General features: G+C 39.9%; 1 protein-coding gene across 1 annotated transcript in view; it reads right to left on the bottom strand.

Moving 5' to 3' along the window:
• The window catches only part of STXBP6 (syntaxin binding protein 6), a 105,581-nt gene extending 88,369 nt beyond the window's left edge, over positions 1-17,212 (bottom strand). Inside the window, exon 1 of the mRNA XM_027638076.1 lies at positions 17,110-17,212. The gene's annotated coding sequence lies outside the window, so the exon portion shown is untranslated. The remainder of the gene's footprint in view (positions 1-17,109) is intronic.
• Positions 17,213-20,770: the final 3,558 nt, after the last annotated feature.

Here is a 20,770-nt window from a genome sequence, read left to right as displayed (position 1 = left end):
GGGGGGGGGGAAAGGGAAAAAGAAAACCCATAAGCAGAGATCAGATTTCCAAGCTGTTCACACTTGGGTGTAATGACAAGTATCCATAGGGGAAGACTGCCTTCTCTTCCTGCTCTGTTTCAAAATCACCTTTCTTTGATTACCTTCATAAACTTGTTCTGCTAAATTGGAAAGAGCTAGGAACAGTGCTGTGGAAAATGGCAGGCAAATGGCCTTTCTTCAGTCACTCAAAAAAGTAGAAAAGTAGAAAAGGGGATCCTTTTCCTGTTTCTAGTAAATGATGTATAATATCTGCACTACCAGTGAAGTCTAAAATTTAGGGCTGCCCATAGAAATAGTGTGCATTAGGCAGCTACCACCGGCATTATGCAAGCTTCAGTGTGACATTAATGCTCTTCTTCTAAAACTCAAACCACTAAACAGGATTGATGCCTACTGACTTGTAGATTAAAAGAAACTGCTTTCAATGAAGCATTTGATTGCCTTAAGAGAACCATTTTTAGAGAACCATTTCCTGGCACTCTCACTGTTGCACACATTAACAAAAGATCTCAGAAGTCTTCTACAAGACGAACCACCACATCCACCTCAGAAAGGAAAAAAAACAAATCATCCAATCAACTTCAGTAATACAGTAATAAGTCCTGTGTCTGCCAGGAACTGTCTGTCTCTTACTGCAATATTTCCTTTCATTATGCAGTTCAAGAAAAAAAGTTCGCCTCCATGCTAAATCAGCACCAACATTCTTTAAAATTATTATGATAATCCAGGTACAAAATGAAAATACTTTTTTTTTCAGCACAGTACTGCATTCTGTTCAATTCCTCTACTCCAACTCAGCTGAGCCATAACTCCTGTCCTGTGCTTACCACTTTGATATACTTTTGAGGAATGTCTTAATTCAAATCTGCAAATTTTATCCCACAATCTGGATACACAAAAGTGATACTGATTTTAGCTGATTATAGGATATTAAATCATTTATCAAATTCCCAATTCATGGATCTTCAGTATGCAATTTTTGTGGGTTTTTTGGTTTTTTTGTGTTGGGGGGGAAGGGGCAGCACTATGCAGGCTTTACAGAAGAAAAGGCATTAGAAGCAAAGTGTTGGATCTGAATGCCATAACCTTGGAATATTACCCATTCTGATCCACATAAGCTTGCATTTATTGGTTTTTTGGGTGTGTTCCCTGAAGAAGGAGTAACAAAGAAATGACTAACTGCCATTTCTTATATAAACTTAGTATCAAAAACCAACACTAACCAGATCTTTGAGCCTGTATCTTCCAGTTCAAATACAGTGGTATACTGCAGGTTTTAGTATTTCAGCTCTGTTTGAAGAACAACATTTTGATGTGAGAGAGATCTAGGACAGTTTTACAGCTTTAATAAAATGCCCTCATTATTATTACTTAACAACACATTTTCAATGAGAATAGTAATTACCTCATTTTCTTTACCTTTATTTAAGGAGAGGGGGGAGGGGGAAACCTACAACACTGCAATCACACAACTGAAGGTGGTGGTACAATCCCAGTACAATTTCAAAATATGAATGGAGGGGGTGTAGGTAAAAGGGAGAACAACACTCACAACTTCAAGTTACCCAAGCTTTATGAACAGACATGTAGTTTTACATATCTCAGGGCTTTTAAAATCAACACTGAACAGTTCACTTGAAATTAATATGCTATTCTGGCTATTTCCGCTGTAATTGATGATGAAAGATGAATTTCATCTTCCTTTCAAGCCTATGTAATTTTCTAGTCATTCTCATATTTGTCAATACCCCAAACAAATTAAGACTAGACTTCAGCCCTATTCCCTGGTTACACTATCATTTCAACAGAGGATTACAGGATTTTATTTTCAAACCCAGTCAGTATGGCCTCTGAAGCTGTCACAAGAAGGTTGCTCCTGCCTTGTGTTGCACAGACGATGCTAATTATGTTTCACACACAGAGAGAAAGAACTAGGTCCTTCAAACGTCACCAGGTTTTCTCTGCCTTCTGTTAGGAGAGCTCACTCTTCTCAGGATCTTATTTCCCAATAGTCAAAAACCAGTTTGTACAGCTGTGTTCACACTGAGGAGATGTGTTTTCACTGTACCAGCACATTTGCTGCCCAGTAAGTTTACTCTGAGATCTATCAGCTTTCCTAAAATACATACAAATGTAAGCTGAGTATTCAAATGTATGCAGTATTCCTTCTAGCTTTTGTAAATATACACAACTGCTTCAAGGTGTTTGACACCCAGTAAGCTCGACATACAAACACCTGAGGAAGGTATAAATAGAAACTCAAATTACTACTCACCTTATTATCGCCCTAAGTTCCTGTTCTTCTATAACAAAAGCAGGTAGCCTTGTTAAATAAACTTTGTAAATTAAATTCAAGATCAAACCCAAATGTTTACTGTCCTTTATTTATCTTTCCTGCTATACAGTAGAACTATTTACTGCTCTGATGCCTTTTCACAACTGCAATAAGAACAATTCAGATCTAGTATTTCCTGGCACACAGCTCTAGAGCTATCTTCACGAGAAACACAATTCCCTCTTTATTCATTTCTGAAAGGAAAGAAAAATGGTTTAACTTCAGGGTGTAAGCCCTGTTACAATACAGTGGGAAGGCTAGAGAAATGTGACAATGTACACTGAAGTCAGCAGGAAAGTATTTTTAAACAAATTTGCATCAACTAGAATCTTGTTCTAAAATTGTTAAAATCTTATTCAGATCACTGTTACTAATACTCTTCTGTGATCAATACTCTTGACTGCAATACACGTGGCATTCTACATCTTGTTAAACATCAAGGTTTTACACTTTTTTGCTGGTAGTTTCACACTTCTCTTTCTTTGAAATCATCTTTTAATATTAATCTTTCACACTAATCATGCTGTAACCTGAGTAAGCATCCTGCTGCAACTACAGTCTTTTTAACCACTCATGCCCATGTAAAATTTGGTCAACGGAGGGAACAGGAGATAAAAGAAAGTCAATCCAAGTACATGACACCAAGACAAGGAGAAGGAAAACTGAGAAGGAGGAAAGAAGAGAAGAACAGGAAGGGAAGTCCTACTAATTTGTATGAAGACAAGTGTGCAACAGTGACAGGACAGACAAGAAAGCAGAAATGTCCTCCTCCAAGAGGAAGAAAACCCATAAGTGTCATATATTCAACAGAGACTCAGAGTTCTGTGATGCACACAAGTATTTTTAAAGTTAATGAGGTTCTGTGCTCATTATGTTCAACAACTGGAGAAATCCCTGAGAGAAATCTTCAGGACAGGTAGTTAAAGCCTCACAGACAATTACTTATATTTAACAGCTCTTCCCATAGCTCTCCCATTATGTAAGGAGGATTCAGCCATACATTTTATCATAGATGTTATCACTAATAAAATACATCAAACACAGTATAAATAGAAGACAAAAGCAAAGAAATCCAATCAAACACAAAATTTCCCACACTCCACAGAGAAAATAAGGCAATCCATTCGGTTTTGAGCATGTTCACTTTTTTCTTCCCAACTCTGATAAGTACTAGCTATTACGTTACCCTTATAATACTAACTTTTTGACATTTGAATTCAGCAAGTTTTAGCCTTTAAACAGACTAAGTGGCTTACAGAATTCATCCATCTTTGTCCACACCTCGGGTAAAAGCAGGACCTGCAATTTCATAACTGATTCTCAAGTCATAGCAAAAAAAAAACAACAAACAAACTGAAACTCAAAGGTCTGAATTCAAGCCTTAGCAGATAAGAGAAACATTAAAATGTTTGGGCTTTTTCTTAATAGCCAGTTTATGTGCAATGTGTACAGTAGGTATTTGAGGAGTGACACTGAGCCAAAATATAAACTAAAAGATGATATTCAGCATGACAGACACAGTAGGCCACCGATGAAACACAACACATACAGATAGGCAGGGAAGTTTCAAAAAAGGAGAACCACTAAACAACATCCTTAATATGGTCTTACCCTAAATGGGTATCCATATATGCTTTCTTCTGGTCATTCATTGCTAAGGTAGCTGAATCTTGTTTTCCAGAAGTTCAGATGTTTTTCATCAAGATTCCAATAGCACTGAATGCTTTTTAAGAAGTGGGATACTATCAGGATTTCAGTACTTAAAAATCTTCATTATTTCTGTCTACATGTTACAAAGTTTTCAAAGAAGAAAAAAAGAGGACTCAATTACAATTTTAAAGTTAATATCCCAAAATACTCAGGGGGGATGGTGAGGAAGGCAGGGGGAGAGGGGAGGGAAGCTCAGAGGTTTTTTGCTTTCAAAAAAGAACAATTAGCATTACTCCATTTGTCTGAAGAAAGAAAGAAGCATTTCATTTGCAAAGTATACATGTGTTATGGGCTACAGGATCTATTAGTATTTGAGAACCTTCTGTCTCTCCAAGAAAACTTCATACAAGAAGGATTGCAAGAACACCAAGAAAATTTCATACAGGAAGGATTGCAAGAACAGACAGGCAACTCTGGAAAAATCAGCATCTATAATAAAGGAGCCATGAGTGTAGGCACACAGCACATGATACAAATATTGTTCTTACAACTTCTTAAAAGGCTTTCATCTAATTTTTACAAGGATACTAATTTGTCAAAAGCTACATCATTTTAAGAGCTGCTTCTAAATCCTCATGACAGAGAAAGATTCTGAGATTGAGAAAAAAAGAGTTAAGTATGTTCTGTGCTTTTAGCTACTATGTCTAGTGATGTTTCATTCTTCAAAGAGGAATCTTTTGTATGGTCATCTGCACAGCAAGTAAAGAAAGCAATAGATGTTTTTCCAGATAAGGATATCTGTGGGTATAGCCCTAATAATCAGATGCATACTTTGAAATCTTTGCAGCTCATTATTTTTAGTTGCTCACTCAGTTTAACAATTCTAGCATCATTTATATACTTAAGAGAGACTATTTTATTACTGTAGAAAAGAACAATTTCATAGGAACCCCAAACATAATTGCAAGATTTCCATCCGAAATCAATCAAGGATTATTATACAGATAATACCACAACTGCTCCTTCCAATGAAAGATTAAAAGATAACTAATGGATGTATTTCTTGTGCCTTTGAGTGTACATTGCTCAAATTTTACACTTTATTAAATACAGTATTAAAGTACTTTAGACTTGCCAGCACTGTACTCTTGAGGCAAACAACCATCCACCACCTCATATTTGTCTTTTTCTTATTTTTAGTGACCCTTTAGAACTGGCAGAGCATTAGCTTCTTTTGTTTCACTACAGCATAAGAAGTAACCATTTAATTCTCTGTCTAATATAATTCCAGTGTCCTTCCTTATTCTATATACACTTCTTCCAGCTTTTCATTGTAAGATTTTCTGATACAAGTTATCCAGTCCTGCTAATTTAAAAGCATTTATTCATAACAGCTATTATTTACTCAACGTGATTTGCACAGATGGTAATAACATATCTGGAAAGATCCAGTACATATTAGTGGCATTTACAGAACACTTACCTTTATCCCTAATCATCAATAACTTCATTGTTTCATTCAAACTATTCAACTCTCACAAGAACAATAAAGAAACATTGTGAAAGGGAAGGAGAAGGAAAGTAGAGAGAAATGGAAGCTACAAAGTAAATCACAGAATCATGGAATGGCTTGGGCTGGAAGGGACCTTAAAAATCATCCAGTTCCACCTCCTCTGCCCTGGACAAGGACACCTTTCACTAGACCAGGCTCAGATCCTCATCCAGCCTGGCCTTGAACACTTCCAGGGATGAGGCATTCAAAACTTCTCTGGACGACCAGTGCCCCAGTACTTAAAAGTAAAGAATTTCTTCCTAATATCTTATCTGAAACTACTCTTTCAGTTTAAAGCCATTCCCCCTTGTCCTGTCACTCTCCATTTTTCTTGTAGGCTCCCTTCAGGTACTGGAAGGCTGCAATTAGGTCACCCCAAACCTTCTCTTTTCCAGGATGAACAATCCCAATTCTCTCAGCCTTTCCTCATAGGAGAGGTGCTCCATCCCTCTAACCATCTTGGCGGCCCTCATCTGGACTCACTCCAGCAGGTCAATGTCCTTCCTGTCCTGAGGACTCCAGAGCTGGATGTAGTACTCCAGGTGGGGTCTCAGCAGAGCAGAGTATAGGGGCAGAATCCCCTCCTTCAACCTGCTGGACATGGTTCTCGTGATGCAGCCCAGAACACGATGGGCTTCCTGGGCTGCAAGGTCACATTGCCACTTCATGTCCAGCCTCTAATCCACCTGCATCCCCAAGTCCTTCTCGGCAGGTCTGCTCTCGATCCGCTCATGCCCCAGCCTGTATTGATACTGAGGGCTGCCCTCACCCAGGAACAGCACCTGTCACTTGGTCTTATTAAACCTCATGAGATTCCCATGGACCTACCTCAGTCTTGTCCAGGTCCCTTTGGATGGTATCCCATCCTTCAGGTGTGTCAACCACACCACTCAGCTTGGAAGCATCTGCAGATTTGCTGAGGGTGTACTCGATCCCTCTGTTTTAAATGAAGATATAAATAACACTGGTCCAAATACAGACCCCCAAGGGACACCACTTGTCACTGATGTTCATTGTGACTCTGGGCAGTTGGCCACTGCTCTCTGAATGTGACCATCCAACCAATTCCTTATCCATGCAACAGTCCAACTCATCAAATTCATCTCTCTCCAATTTAGAGAGAAGGATGTTGTGGGGGATTGTGTCAAAGGCTTTGGAGAAGTCCATTAATGACATCTGTAACCCTTCCCTTGTCCACTGATTAAGTCACCCCATCACAGAAGGCCACTAAGTTGGTTAGGCAGGACTTGCCCTTGGTGAAGCCATGCTGGATGTTCCACATCACCTTCCTGTTCTCCATGTGCCTCAGCAGAGCTTCCAGGAGGATCTGTTCCATGACCCTCCCAGGCACAGAGGTGAGACTGACAGATCAGTAGTTCTCAGGGTTCTCCTTTCCACCCTTTTTGAAGGTGGGTGCAATGTTTCCCCTTTTCCAGTCACCTGGGTCACATCTTACTCTCCCCAAAAGTTATCTTGTTTCTAAGACAAGCTAGAAAGGTATGATTATTTAGATAAGGTAATAAGAACATGAGGAAAGATGGAAGTCAATCTCTAGTCAAAGTTTTTTGTCCAAAGATGTCAAAGTTAACGTTTAAGATGATGCACAGCAGGGAAATATACACATATGAAGTCCCTTAAGAAGTCCAAGGGCACTGTTAAATGAGGTTTGAAAGAGAGCAGCCTCATGATTAAAGACACACAAAAAGGTCAAGAAGATGAGAAATAATGAGAAATGCTGAAAAAACAGACAAAATTATAAAGGCAGAAAACAAAGAGTGATATTAGACAGAGATTAGACACAGTTGAGACTTTGTCCAAGGAGGACAACTGAACCAGTGCTACTGGTTCATTAATCAGATAAACACACCCAATAGCTTACACAGCTCTGATGGCTACTAATTGCACCTCTCCATGTTTCAGTGGTACTTAACTGTCACTTCCATCTCAGACACATTTCTAAGGTGACTGCTGTACTTTCTGGGAGTCATATAATATTTCTTTTCCATTTTCAGAAAATTTTATTCAGAATACCTTACTACAATACATTATATCACAGTTTGGTTTCTACTTTTCTGATCCCTATTACCCCCTCCTCAGGGTAGCTCACTGAATGAAAAAAAAAGGATTTACCTCTTATTGCAAGCAAAATTATGTACTTATCCCTCTATGAGAAGAAAAAGGTTCCCTTCAAAGTCGTAACAGACATCAACTATCAACCCTACCTCATACCAACCTTTTGGAGAGGGAGAAAGGGTAAATGTTTAAATGAAAATGCAAAAATAAATATGAGTACTCGCGTCAAAACTGGGCACATCTTTAAGCTCAGACATGCCTATGTTGTAAGAACATGAAATAAATCGACATAGTGGGGAGTACATATAGAAAAATAACCCAGGATTTAGTGCTTTGTCACCAGCAGGAAGTGAGCAAATGCACTCGTAACTGGTTACCAAACCAGGTCCCCAAGAAATACCCACACAGTACACCTTCACAAGGGTGGCTCTTATTGCTCCACCTGTGAAATTTCATTTACTTCTGTGTAGAGACATGCACAGATTATGTACAGGGCACATGCACGAACTATGTCAGACTCCAGAGGAAGACACAACAGGCGCACAACGAAAGAGATAGAAAAACAGTTCCACATACATCACTGCCTATTTTACTTTAGAAGCCTAAGTATAAGGTTTGTTATAAACTGGAAAGGGGAAGAAGTTTGTGTTAAACACTGGGCAAGATTCTCCATGGCATAAATTCACAAATTCTAATACCACGGGCACTTCAAATGCACACTGAGTTGATTACAAGTCTTTCTCCAAATTGCTTAAAAGTCTGATACACTGATAATCTATAAAAAAGGAACTAGAAATGCATTATTATCACAGTTTTACCTTAGAATATGAGCTTATACAACTAACTTTAGGTCATTTCCTTCAGCAGCAAATGAGGGTTTGCCACACCCAGCTCACGGATGTATGGGAGAGTTCAGCATCTGCTAAGCACTTGTGGGACAACCAGGTCTGTGTTACAGAGTTGCACAACTGCATTCCTCAGCTTGATCACTGCTCAGAGAGGGCTGTAAGGAAGCCTAACAGAGCACTCAAAGTGGTACCTGGATTACTTGGCAAAGACAATCCATTCCTGCACTTTTCACTGTAACTTAAATGGAATACAAAGAACAAAAAAATGAAACTGCACAGTTACCTTTTAAATAAGCAACAAGACTACTTTCACACAAAAAAACCAGTCAGTATTTTAAAGTTATAGTTTGAAGGTATCAGCTATTACTGTTTGAAACAAGCAACTCATCACAAGCTATTTCAGCATCTTGATATACCCTGCCTCATGAGCTTCCATAGGGGAGAAATTTGAAATAAACAAATGTCTGATATTACTGGAGAATTCCCAGTTTTACTTACACAAATATCCAGAAAACCAAGTCAGCTCCCCAATAAACTAGTTGCAAGAAACAGAAAGCAGAGGTGCAAACATGTTCTTACTACCTCCCTAATAGGAGTGCAGAAGGCCAACAGGAAGAAGCCCTGTCTCAGCCCAGACCCGCCCACTTTCACAAGTAAGCGGTTGTTTCTATAAGAATGAAAAGATTTATACAGAAGTAACTAGAAGCAGGATTAGACTCATAGATATCTGGAACCATCATAAGCACTTCTACTCTCACTTCAAAACATTACTGTCTCTTTCACGAGAACAACCAAAAAAAAAAAAAAAAACACTTTAAGGTAGTGTTGTTTATATGATATGACTAAGTCCACTGGGGGAGGGAGGGTGTATGTACATGCATCATATGTAAATACATATATGTTTTTCTTTCATGGAAAAAAGTAAATAGAATCAAGACATTTCTTAGCTGGCAGATATAATCTTTAAAGTTTTCTTTTTAGTAGATTAAGATGTATAATTTTTACAAAAAAAAAATTAATTAAAAGTTACCAAAGTCTAAAATATTTTAATAGCCTACTTCTTCTCCCCTAAAATGAAACATTGTCTAACAACTGAATAGAACTTTAAACTAGTTTTTTATGTAATTCTTCTGAGGATCTGAAGTACCCTTTACATAGCTTGCATCTACTAGATTCCTTAATCAAGGTATACACATATTGGTTTCTTAATCCTTTAAGGGTTGGCATATTAACCGTTGGTCAGATAAGTGCTCTGAGTTAAATCATTGGACACATGGGATTTATCTTTATTTTAAGATGTTAGATGTCATATTTGAGATTCCATCACACCATTAAATTAAGTCACAGGTCCTAACTTCATCCTGAGGAATTTCAGAGATAATCAGTAATCTTACCTTCACAAAGCTTTCTCAAGAGACATTCCCATGCAACTAATCCCCTGGGCTGAGGACAAGAACCATCCACAATACAGTATCACCTTGATAAATTGGGGCATGCAAGGACAGTCATGTGCCATGATGAGCTGTAACCCAACAGACATAGCCTGCTTCAGTTAACACAGTAAAGGCAAAAAATTGTATTGCCTTACTCTCAACTCACATAAAAGCTATTTCTGTTCATGCTTTTTAATACTGCCTACTGAAGTAATGTCATTACTATTTTGTGAAACTATAATGCTGCAATTTATGCCCTCAGGGCTTCAAACTCCTTCCTCTGACTAGACAGGAAACATGGACATCTCAGGTCACGGGATAATCACGTACCTAAAGTAGACAGTGTTGACTCACAAGAGCCAATGCAAGGATTGACATAAAAGACTCCAATTTTAAGCTCAGACTGAATCACAAATGCAATCTGTGTCTAAACTGTAAGTTAATTAACAATTTTGCAAGATACAACCAATCACCTAAGAAAAATCCTTAATCTTAGATTTGGGTATTTCAAGAATAGATTATGTACTGTAACTATGAACTTAGTATCTAAGAAACATGTCACTTAAGTCCCACAGTTACATATTAAATAAATGTTTGAAGCCTAACTAAATGCATAGGAAAGAGAAAAGGAAAGCAACTCCATAGGATAAAGCATACCTAGTTGCTCTGTTCAAGTCTCAGTGAAGTCAATTACAGCCTTTAGTTTCCACTGGAGTTAAATAAAAAGTCTGAAACTTCAAAACACACACTTAAATCACGAATTTCTGTATGTGTATTTCAGGTCCTGGTAAATTGAAAGCAATGCAAGTACCCTAACTTAGAGCAATCTCATTCTGATATCATAGCCAAACTAGTTTGTCATCCAGAAAAAAATATTTAAAACATGTAAATATTCACTCTTGCTTACGTTTTTCAAATAGAGATCATACTACATTAGCAGTGATGTGAGAAGCATCCAGCACTTCATATGCTGTCGAATCACTTTGCTTCTCTGACAGTCACTTCTGAACAGCTGCAAATGTGCACAGGTTACAGTAAAATTGATGTTTTCAAAATTTAAATGAATGACTGACACATTATTTCAATTCTCTTAAGTTGTGAGTTTTACTAAAATCAGTCAAGAATAATTGTTGCCCAAAGAACACACTGAAAGTGAACTTCCATACTGATCAAGACAAAAACAAAATCTTAGGCACAATATAAGATGGTTCTGAAAAGGTTCCTATTTAAGAAGGCTCAAAAAAACATAAGTTAGGAAAACTTCAGTTCTAGTAGCAAACTCAATTCCATTTGTTAATGCCTCTCTGACCTCACTCAGCTGTCTCCTTACAAAACAAAGTCTCCTTTCTTTGATATCCCCTCTAACTAGTGAGCCTCTATATTTACAAGCAGCAATTTCCTTTCTACATCTCCCAAAACAAATTATCAAATACCCTGTGTGGGAATGGACCCTCAAGGATCAGAGTTAACTTCCTGGTCCTGCACAGACAACCCCAAGAATCACACCATGTGCCCAAGAGCACTGTCCAAAACAAGCTAATCTTAACACAGCTTTTCTTCTAAATAAAATGGTGTGATATAACTAAAAAAAAAGACTTCCAGAGATCCCATCCAACCTCAATTGTTCTATGATCCTGTGTTCTTCTCTTTTTTTTTTGTATTTCAAAGTCAGACTGCTTTGTTCAGGCAAACACTTCAGCATATAGATTTTAAAATTACAAAACTAATTTATGAATTTTGAGTTTCAACACCTACCTTTAAATCTGTCCTTAAGAGACTAAGGGCAGCTGAACACAAATTCTTTTGTTGGTCCTTCCCTATGGAAAAATACCAGACACCTTTTTGTCTGTTTCCATCTTGTAACTTTCATTCAATGAAAAAAAGTGTCAAAGGCCACAGGTACAGAGCCCACCTGCAGTGGATGCCTATCAGGATGGAATTGATGGCCACGAGGAAGTCAGAAAGAAGCCCCTTTGCACTGCCAGGCATGAGCAGAGCACATCTCCTCTGAGCATCCATCCCTTCTCCACTGCATGTTGCCTGAAAGATAAGGCCCCAACATGGAATCCTACAGAATAATAAGTGTATGCTATTAGAGGATAGAGTTGATTGTTAACCTATATTGAACAAATTCCCACTCCACAAAATTCTTTGCCATATTTAAATTAAAGTCATACAGGTGCTAACAGACTAGTCACTGACCTCTGAGCATATTAGAGCATTTGAACACCTTACTACACTTTCAGGAGCATGCCATAAAAGCTCAAGAAAATAAATGAACTAACAGGAACTCACTCTAACAGTGTAATTTTATTCTGTCAATAACTCATCATATTCTTTGTTTCTATATACGATTAACGATGTTGAACTGAGCACTGTGTCCCTTTAAGTGAATACAGAAAGCTGATATGCTCAGATAATCGCCCACAAAGGCAAACAACTCAAGAGGAAGCTTGTGAACATCCCACTACTTCTATTAATTATCAAGAGGGAGTTTCCAAGTGCGGATTGTATATGGCCAATTGTTTATTCTTCCCCTCCTCTTAAATACACTAGCAAGCGGAAAGGTATAAACAAAACTGAATTACTTTTCAATTTTGCAACTGAAAATACTGAAAAAAACCAGTATGTAAACTTAGGGAATTACTGTTTTGGTTCTGTAAGCAAGTAATTGCAAGATACAGAAACCTGCATGCAGAGGACAGAATTGCTTCTGAAAAGGAGACTCAAACCCAAAACGAATCAATAACAAACTTGTTGGTCAGCCCCATTACCAAGAAAATACTGTAAGTATTTATTTTTTGCAGATGAATTGCAGGCAAATACCAAATTTTATCAAAGTGACATTTCCAATTTTACCTTATGGTGATGCTTCAAGCAAAAAGAATTGTTTCTGCAGCAGCAGAACTTTATTAATAATTTAACTGTGTTTATTTTGGTTCAGCTTAACTGAAGTAGTAGATGAACTTCTTATACTGAAATCTAATCCAAAACAAGTTTATTATTTATTTGTGATACAGGTTTAATTGAACTGGTTTATGCACAGACAAGAAAAACTCAACCTATCCAGAAACCTGCTTTGCAAAGTCTCTCCATTCTAAGTGTTTCATACATATATATGCAATTTTGGGGTTTCCCTATTATTAACAGATCTGGCTATAACTACATTATGTGTTTTATGCTACTTGGAAACTTCACGTATATAAAAAACACACCCAAGCTCTAAGAAGAGATAATGAAGTGAAAACACCTGAAGTTTATTTAAAGGGCAAGAAAAAAGAAGTTCAGCTTTCAGGGCTGGACTTTAATTCATATCGGTTAATCACAGTAAAACTTCTAATAACTCACGTTCAGAGCCACTGGTAAGAATTCTGCATCACTGAGCAATCTTAAACACTCCCAATGCTCCTGTTTTATTATGGTAATCAAAATGTTACAGAACAGAAATGTCTAGATTTTTTCCCCTGTGCTAGTGACATTGCATTACTACTATCTACACGTGAAAGTTTGAGGCTGACAACATTAAACATACATATATATATAAACCAAGGTCTTCCAAACAACAGAAATCCAATACAAGTGCTATCTTGTAAAGAACACAGCTCACCCTTCCAGGAACATTATGGTCCAAACTGCTCCCAGACCTTCAGCATAGCAGGAATCTTTTCCCAACACTATATGCCAAGAAAAATTATGAAAGGGAAAGTACACTATCCCATTTGCAAAGGAATTGCTATCTTTTATACTTACAACAAAGAAGCCCCACAGCATTGTAGGTGTCAAAGACCTCAGCAGAGGATGTCTGTCTGCCTAAGCTTAAGACAGAACAAAAGGCAGCTTAAGGTTCAACTATGAGCTCTAGAGCACCACAACGAACAACATATGCCAAAAGTCAACTGAGTCTGGAAAAAGAAAGCAGACTATCAGAAATAGATTTTTCGGATGGAGAGAGGGTAATGGCAATTTTGAAAGAGTTTAAATACAATTATTTGGTTAAATGGCCTGGTCTCTTTTTGGCCCTCAGTTATCCAGTGAATACATTTCATGAGTTTATTTCTGTTACACATATATAACCTCAAAAATCCATTTGCCTCCTGAGAAACTATCATTCATTTCGGTGCTAGCAGATTACCTAGAGGAGTTATAAAAAGGTAGCAAGAGGTAATGTCCTTCTTCCCACTCCCCTAAAACCAGCCAAAACCATCACAGCCTAAATGTTCCATGACATTATTTGGGTAGGAAAACCAATAGTCCCTTCTCTTGTTAACATATTTTTTGGTCTGAATTATTGTTACTATTTTCCTCTCCTTTTCTCCAAGTTTAAGAAATTTGTTGGGGATTAAAAAAAAAAAAAAAAGGTTTAGTAGTTCCATATTAAAGATCTGTATAACCAAGGAATGCTACACAAGAAGCAACCAGAAACAAACAGGCACTGTTTGTTAGTACTGATAAGATACTAGATTAACCCTAGTTTGAATGTCCTGACTCAAAACAACAAGAAGTAGACAACCCTAAAGCCTAAATTTAAACATGCTTCTATACAGTTAGCACTGCCTGCTGCAGTCATATGCAAAAGTGTATTAATGAATCCACTGGCATATCTGGCTACTATACAAATTAATGCCAAGGTTTTTTAGTTCATCCATTTTTCAAATCCCCAACATCACTAGAGACCACCAATCAAAGACTAGGTAAATTGAGTGTTCTCTTGAAGGACTTGACTTGTCTCTGTACACATTTTAGCTATAACATTCCTGTCTGATTAAAAACAGAAGACACGTTTGTCTTACCATCATGTTATCCAAATACAGGCTTCCAAAACTGTGATTAAAACACTTTTTTACAACCTTGGCAACATTAGCTTACCAGCTATTCACTGGAAACAGACATTAAATTACAAAGGAACAAATGCATTATTATTTAGACAGCATGCCTCCCCCCAGAACGGACTAACTGTTATTATTTTCCAGTTGGCATTTCACAGAATTTTATTCATAATAAAATAGAAGATGTCTCATCCCATTAGAAAAATGCTGTTTTCTAAGCAGCATTTTTTAAAAAAGGTATTTTTAAATTCTCTAAAACATACACTTTAATCTAGTAACAACAATACAAACACAAGAAGTATCTATTGATGAATCTATCTTAAGAAGTGAACTTCTCATATTAGTAGCCTGAAGTAGTGCAAAGAAAAAATATTCAACCCGCGGCACAGGAAAAAGAAAAATCTTCATACTGAGGATTTTATAAATAGCATATGCCCCACATGCACACAAGAGTGAGATGATCTGAACATCAATACATCTGGAAGAAAAGAATGTAAAATACTTCTCTCTTGGGCCTTCTATAGCACATATTACTATATTATCATCTCACTTCCCTGATTCTAGATGTTCAAATCCAGACCATGCCTAGAGACACAGTCAGAAACTTGGAGATAAATGAAAATGGAGAGGAGTAATCAACACGTACAAGTAAAGAGCAAACTCAGTCTCCACAGCAAACACTCTTACTCAGGTGTAAAACACCCCCTACTTTCCACAGTACAATTCTTCCTAGGCTATTTTCCCACCTGAAAATTCCTTCACCTTGGGAATCTACCTCAAAATGTCACAGTAGTTTTTACTGTCATTGTCTTCCCTTAGTGCATCTTTAAAGGTGCCATCCAACTTTTAAGGTATATTCTCATAAAAAAACAACAGTATACAGAAGGGAAATTAGTGTGGCATAACTACACCATAACTGCATTCCCCCAAGCAGAAAGGTGCTAAAACATTTCACTGAAAGTAACTTTTTCAAGAAATTTATCAAGCAGACTAGCATCAGCCCCACGGGGGATCATTCTTCCTAGGGGCAAGAAGTTGTAAATTTATATTCACAGAAGGTGAGGGAAAAAAAAATCCCAGCTCACCATCATGATTACCTGCACTCAAACTACCACAAGTATCTCTTCTGTGTTTACTACTTAAAAAAAAAATAAATTCCATGTTTGGAGTTCTTAGGGCCTCATTAAAAGAACTTATTACCATTACAGAAAAAAAAAACAGAGTTAAAGGGTGCTTGGAAACTACAGCATTGATTAGATGTCATAATCAAAAGAGAAACAAGATACCTTATTGCCATCTTCCAGTATTTCATCATGGAAAAAGATAAGGCCCTGTCTGCCTCAGTAACATCAGGCAGAGTTCCCAGATGATCCTCATCACATGAGCAACAATTCTTAAAACTCTTAAGAGAGGTGTCATGGTCTGTGAAGCCTATTCAAGCAATGAAAAGCAGTAACACTAGCTCTGACTCACTAAAGGAAAACAGTCAAGTTGAAGACCTAAAAGACAGCTTATATTTAGAAAAAGATAGAGAGGTTTGCAAACCGATAAAATTCCTAAAACTTAAGCTCCTCTGCTTGACAGGGGGCACAATATGATGAAAAAACCCCCACATTTCTCTAAATAATGGTAAATATTTCCTTGAACTTCAGACCTCATCAGCATCAGCACAATACAAATGGATAAAGACGACAGCTATTGTAGGTTTTACTTTTCCATTAGCAAAGCTGGTTCCAACAGAAGGCGGGGATGGTGGCAGTGGCCGTTTCACTGCACTGTCAAGGTTACTCCTGAAACATCGTGTTGGAAGGGGACCGGTAGAGCTGCTTAACGTTTGGCTGGCCGGTTCTGTGCTGCTCTTCACACTCGCCCAGCGGCTCCCGGTAACGCGGACTGGGGGGCCGGCGTACAAGCAAATCCTGCTGCCGGGTGGGCTGCAGGGCCGGGACACCCCGCCGCTCCGCTCCCACCGCTCCGACGGCGCGGGCAGGGGCTGCGCTGCCGGACACACCGCCCGCCCCGGCTGAGCTCCGCAGCTCCGGCGGCGGCCGCCCCCGCCCGCGGCACGGGAACAGCGCCTCGCCCCGAGGGTGCAGAGCTGCCTCGGCCCGGCCCCCCTAGGGCGCCCAGGCGCTCCCGGCTCCGGGTCGGGGCGGAGGACACCACCGCGGAGTTAATCGTTAACTCGCTGCCCCGCTCCCGGGAGAGCTCCTCCCGCGGGCGCCGTGGCAGCCGGCAGCGCCAACGCGGCGGGCGCGGCGCAGCTCCGAAGGAACCGGTGGGCACGCCGCCTCCGCTCACCCCACGGCCACCGCGACCCGCAGCAAGCGACTGCCGCCCTCACACCCACCTTTCTGCAGGCTCCGCTTGGCTCCTCTCCCTCTTCTCGCCGCAGTGCCGCGGGTGGTGCGCGGGGATCCGCGCGGAGCAAAGCTCCGTGCGCTCCTCTGTCCTGCCGTGCCCAGCCCCGCCGTGCCGTGCCCCGCGGCCGCGGCAGCCGCGCTGCCAGCGCCGAGGCGTGAGAGCGGGCCCACGTGCGCCGGCTGCGCCAATCGGGGCCGCCCGCGGGCCGCCCCCCGCCCCCGCCGCCACCGTCCCGGGCCGCCCGCGAACCGGCGGCGTGGCGGGGCGGGTGGTGTCGGCGAGAAGCAGCAGCAGCAGCAGCAGCAGCGCGGGCAGGAAGCTTGTTTGGGAGGCAGGAGGAAATAAGCGCGTTGACACGGAGTTTGGGATTGCTGGAGGGAGGGAACAAGCAAATCCCAAACGCTGCTGATCGCGAGCTGCGCGCTGCTTCCGCGCTGCTTCCCGCGGAGCCGGGCTGGCGGCGGCGGCAGCACGGGAGCTGCCGCCGCGCACCCTCCGCCGCCGCGGCCGAAGGGAAGCCAGCCAGAGCCCCTGGAGCGAGCGGAGGCGCCCGGAGCTTGGGTTTAGAGTTTAGACGGGCAAACCTCCAAAATTAATGCATAAAGCGTCCTTTTAGGTGTCTCACGAGTTTTGCAGCGCGAAACGTGCTGAGAACAGAAACACGTTCACACTTTGTCACAGAAAGCCCGGGGGGCGGGAGTCGGGTCTTGCTCTTCCTCGTGGCCCGCGGGTAAAGCACCGCCAAAGCACGGAGAGCCTGGGATCGGTCAGGTGTGGGATGCCTGCTCGATCCCCCGGTGAACTACCTTCTGTTAAAAGCTTCAGGCTTCGAATAAATGACGGTAGGCTGTTACTCCACACCCGGAGGGTAAGACTGGAAACAAGTGCTGCTACTGTACTTTCTACATTGGGTATCAGTGAGCTGTCCAGATCCTGGGCCACATTGCTGGAATTGCTTTGTGTTCACTGTGGCTGTGCTGGGAATGTAATGCTTGGGAACAATAAGTTAGTTAGTGAGAAAATAAACATTCCTAACATAGCAAAATATGTTTGTACTTTATTTTACAATGTTTAATTTGTAACACTGAGTTTTTGTATGATTGTCAACATGAAATGTAGTTGGTACGATTTCCATTGGTTGATGAAAATGTAAGCTGATTGTTTGCTTGGGGTGTGTGTATTTTGATTTTGTGATTTAATCTAATGTTTTTGATGTTACATAGCAGCAGTTCACTACAGCCTCAGTTTTTTAAACCCTTAGACTCAGTTGTATTGCTGCACCTTTTGATCTGTCTTAGAAAGCTCTGAAATCCATTTAATGACTCATATTAATTTCAATAACTTTTGCATGGATATCATGGAAACAGGCCAATCTAGTTTTGTTTTAGGGCACAGCCTCCCACAAATGCCTTCCCATCATATATATAAAGAAGTTCAACCCCCAGTGGCCCTCAGTTGTCCCTGTATATTAAAACCAATTTTTCAAATCAAAGCAACTTTTTTGTGTAAATCTAGTTACCAATGGAGTGCGATGTCTCCAGCATCCATGGCCTTCAGGCCAGATGTACAGCCATGAACACAAAACAGGGAGAACAGGCCACAGTTATGAAAGGCAAAATTGGAAAGAAGGTTACTCTTTTCTTTTTCTGATGATTCTGAGCATTGAGACCTTCAAAGAGTTCATCATGGTGGTTTTTAGAAAGATAAACTATGGAACATTCAGATACGTGATCCATTTTTATCTGCCTTCTAAATACCAAGCCTTTTAAAATATCATTTTCTAATTTTTCTGCAGTCATACAGACTAGTAACATTGAAGTTGCAATGGTTATTTAATTGCCTGATTCCGGAAACCAAGGAAAGAAAAGCTGGATATACATTTAGGAACACTAATAATGACACTTTTCAGCTCTTCAGCCTTTCAACCCTTTTCCCTTCTCTTTCTCGTGTGGTTTGATGGGCTTTGGGGTGGTTTTTTTGGGGGCGTTCTTTCTTTTTGTTAATTTGTTTTTTCTCTTGTTTTGTTTTTTTTTTTGTTGTTGTTTTCTTTTTCTCCTTGCAGGTTCTCACAATGTATGTAACACATAGGCAATGTGTTTTAGATAAGAGTAGAGTTTGAAGTCCAGCTTTTATTTTTGCAGCTACTCAAACCTTTCAAATGTGTCTCATTTTTGCTTCCATCATCTTTTGAACTGATAGTATTTAACTTTGGTAACTGGATTGTTGCTACTGGAAATGCTAAGTTGTATTGGTGGTCTTGAGTTTGTATTTAAGCATATAGCCTGTCATTTCTAATGACATGTAGTGTTCTTGTAAAATGTCTTCTTTAATGTCCTTGGGCTTGTCAGGCTGAGTGGCATGCTTGTTCTAGGCCATTGGTCTCCTCCTACAACTGGATAAATTTATTAGTTAGACAGACTTAGCACACCAAAACTGTCCAGCAGACTTCAGCCTTCATGCCAAATGGGTCTAGGAAAGCAAGTGGATTTACACCTGGAAGTAGCCCTAAACAACACAAAAAAGATCTGTCAGTCAGCTATGTAAAGGTGTTCAGTTAATTGAATAAATTTGAAAGGTTAATGCCAATAGCAGTATGCCAGACTTCTTCACAGAGCTTAGCATCTTCATAGTAGAACAGGACATGTGTTTGTGTCTCTCCTGCCCTAATTCATAGTCTATTATCTCAATACAAACAAACCTCACCTCTAACCTACACGTTCCTTGCAGCAATCTCTGGCCAGGAGGCAGAGCTTAAACTGGTGAAGTGATATTGTCTTAAACCATTTTAAATAATTGCACCAAAGCACATCTCTGAGAACATGGTGTTTGCAGGAGTGAGACCTGAGAAACAAACTGAGGTTGCCTGTATGTCCTGTAATGTGGGATCAGGAGGGAGGTCTGGATTCAGAGAGGTTCACTTGCCATCAGTTCCACCAGAATAGAGGTCAAATAGAGATACTGCTGGTTATCTGGGTCTAAAACTGAGCATTCAAAAGCAAAACTTACTCTTTGCTCCAGGAACACATGAGGCTGTGAAAATGACTTTTGTGCAAGATACTTAAAATTACATTAGATAATAAAATGCTCCTGAGAAATGTGACCTCAGATTTTAGGCTTAAGAAATTGCATGCAGGCCTAGAGAGCAGGAAGTCTGACTATTATAGTTATGCAGCTGAACTACCTGAATGTCACTGATAAACAACTTGTTAAGGGATTAATGAGCTGGATGTCCACAGTCCCTCACAACACTAACAGTGCAGGACACCTAAAGTATTATATAGGGAATAATTTTTAAACATAATATATAAAGATGTGTAGCATAAACTGAATGTGCAAGGCTAATGACCATCCCTGGAATTCATGCTTAGTGCATAGCTAAAGTCATTAAGCAATTTAAGTGCTTTACAGTTGTAAGACAGAGATAATGACTTGTAAGAAAGTGCGTGATACAAAGCATAGAGAGGGGTGCTATGTCCTGGACTTTTGGATTTCTCAGTCTACAGTGCTATAGGAGCCAAAATTGTGTTCTGATGTCATCTGCATATGCTGCTCCTCTAGGTAATTATTCTAGCCCTCAGATTATAAAACCCCTCATGGCAAATCCACCAAGTCTGTGATTAAAAGTAAGGGGAGTCAGGGGACTGGGT

The sequence above is a fragment of the Corapipo altera genome, unplaced genomic scaffold (assembly GCF_003945725.1).
Source record: "Corapipo altera isolate COAL_440 unplaced genomic scaffold, ASM394572v1 23, whole genome shotgun sequence".
Lineage (NCBI taxonomy): Eukaryota > Metazoa > Chordata > Aves > Passeriformes > Pipridae > Corapipo > Corapipo altera.
Note: the sequence above shows the minus strand (reverse complement) of the source record. Positions and strands in the feature narration are given on the sequence as shown.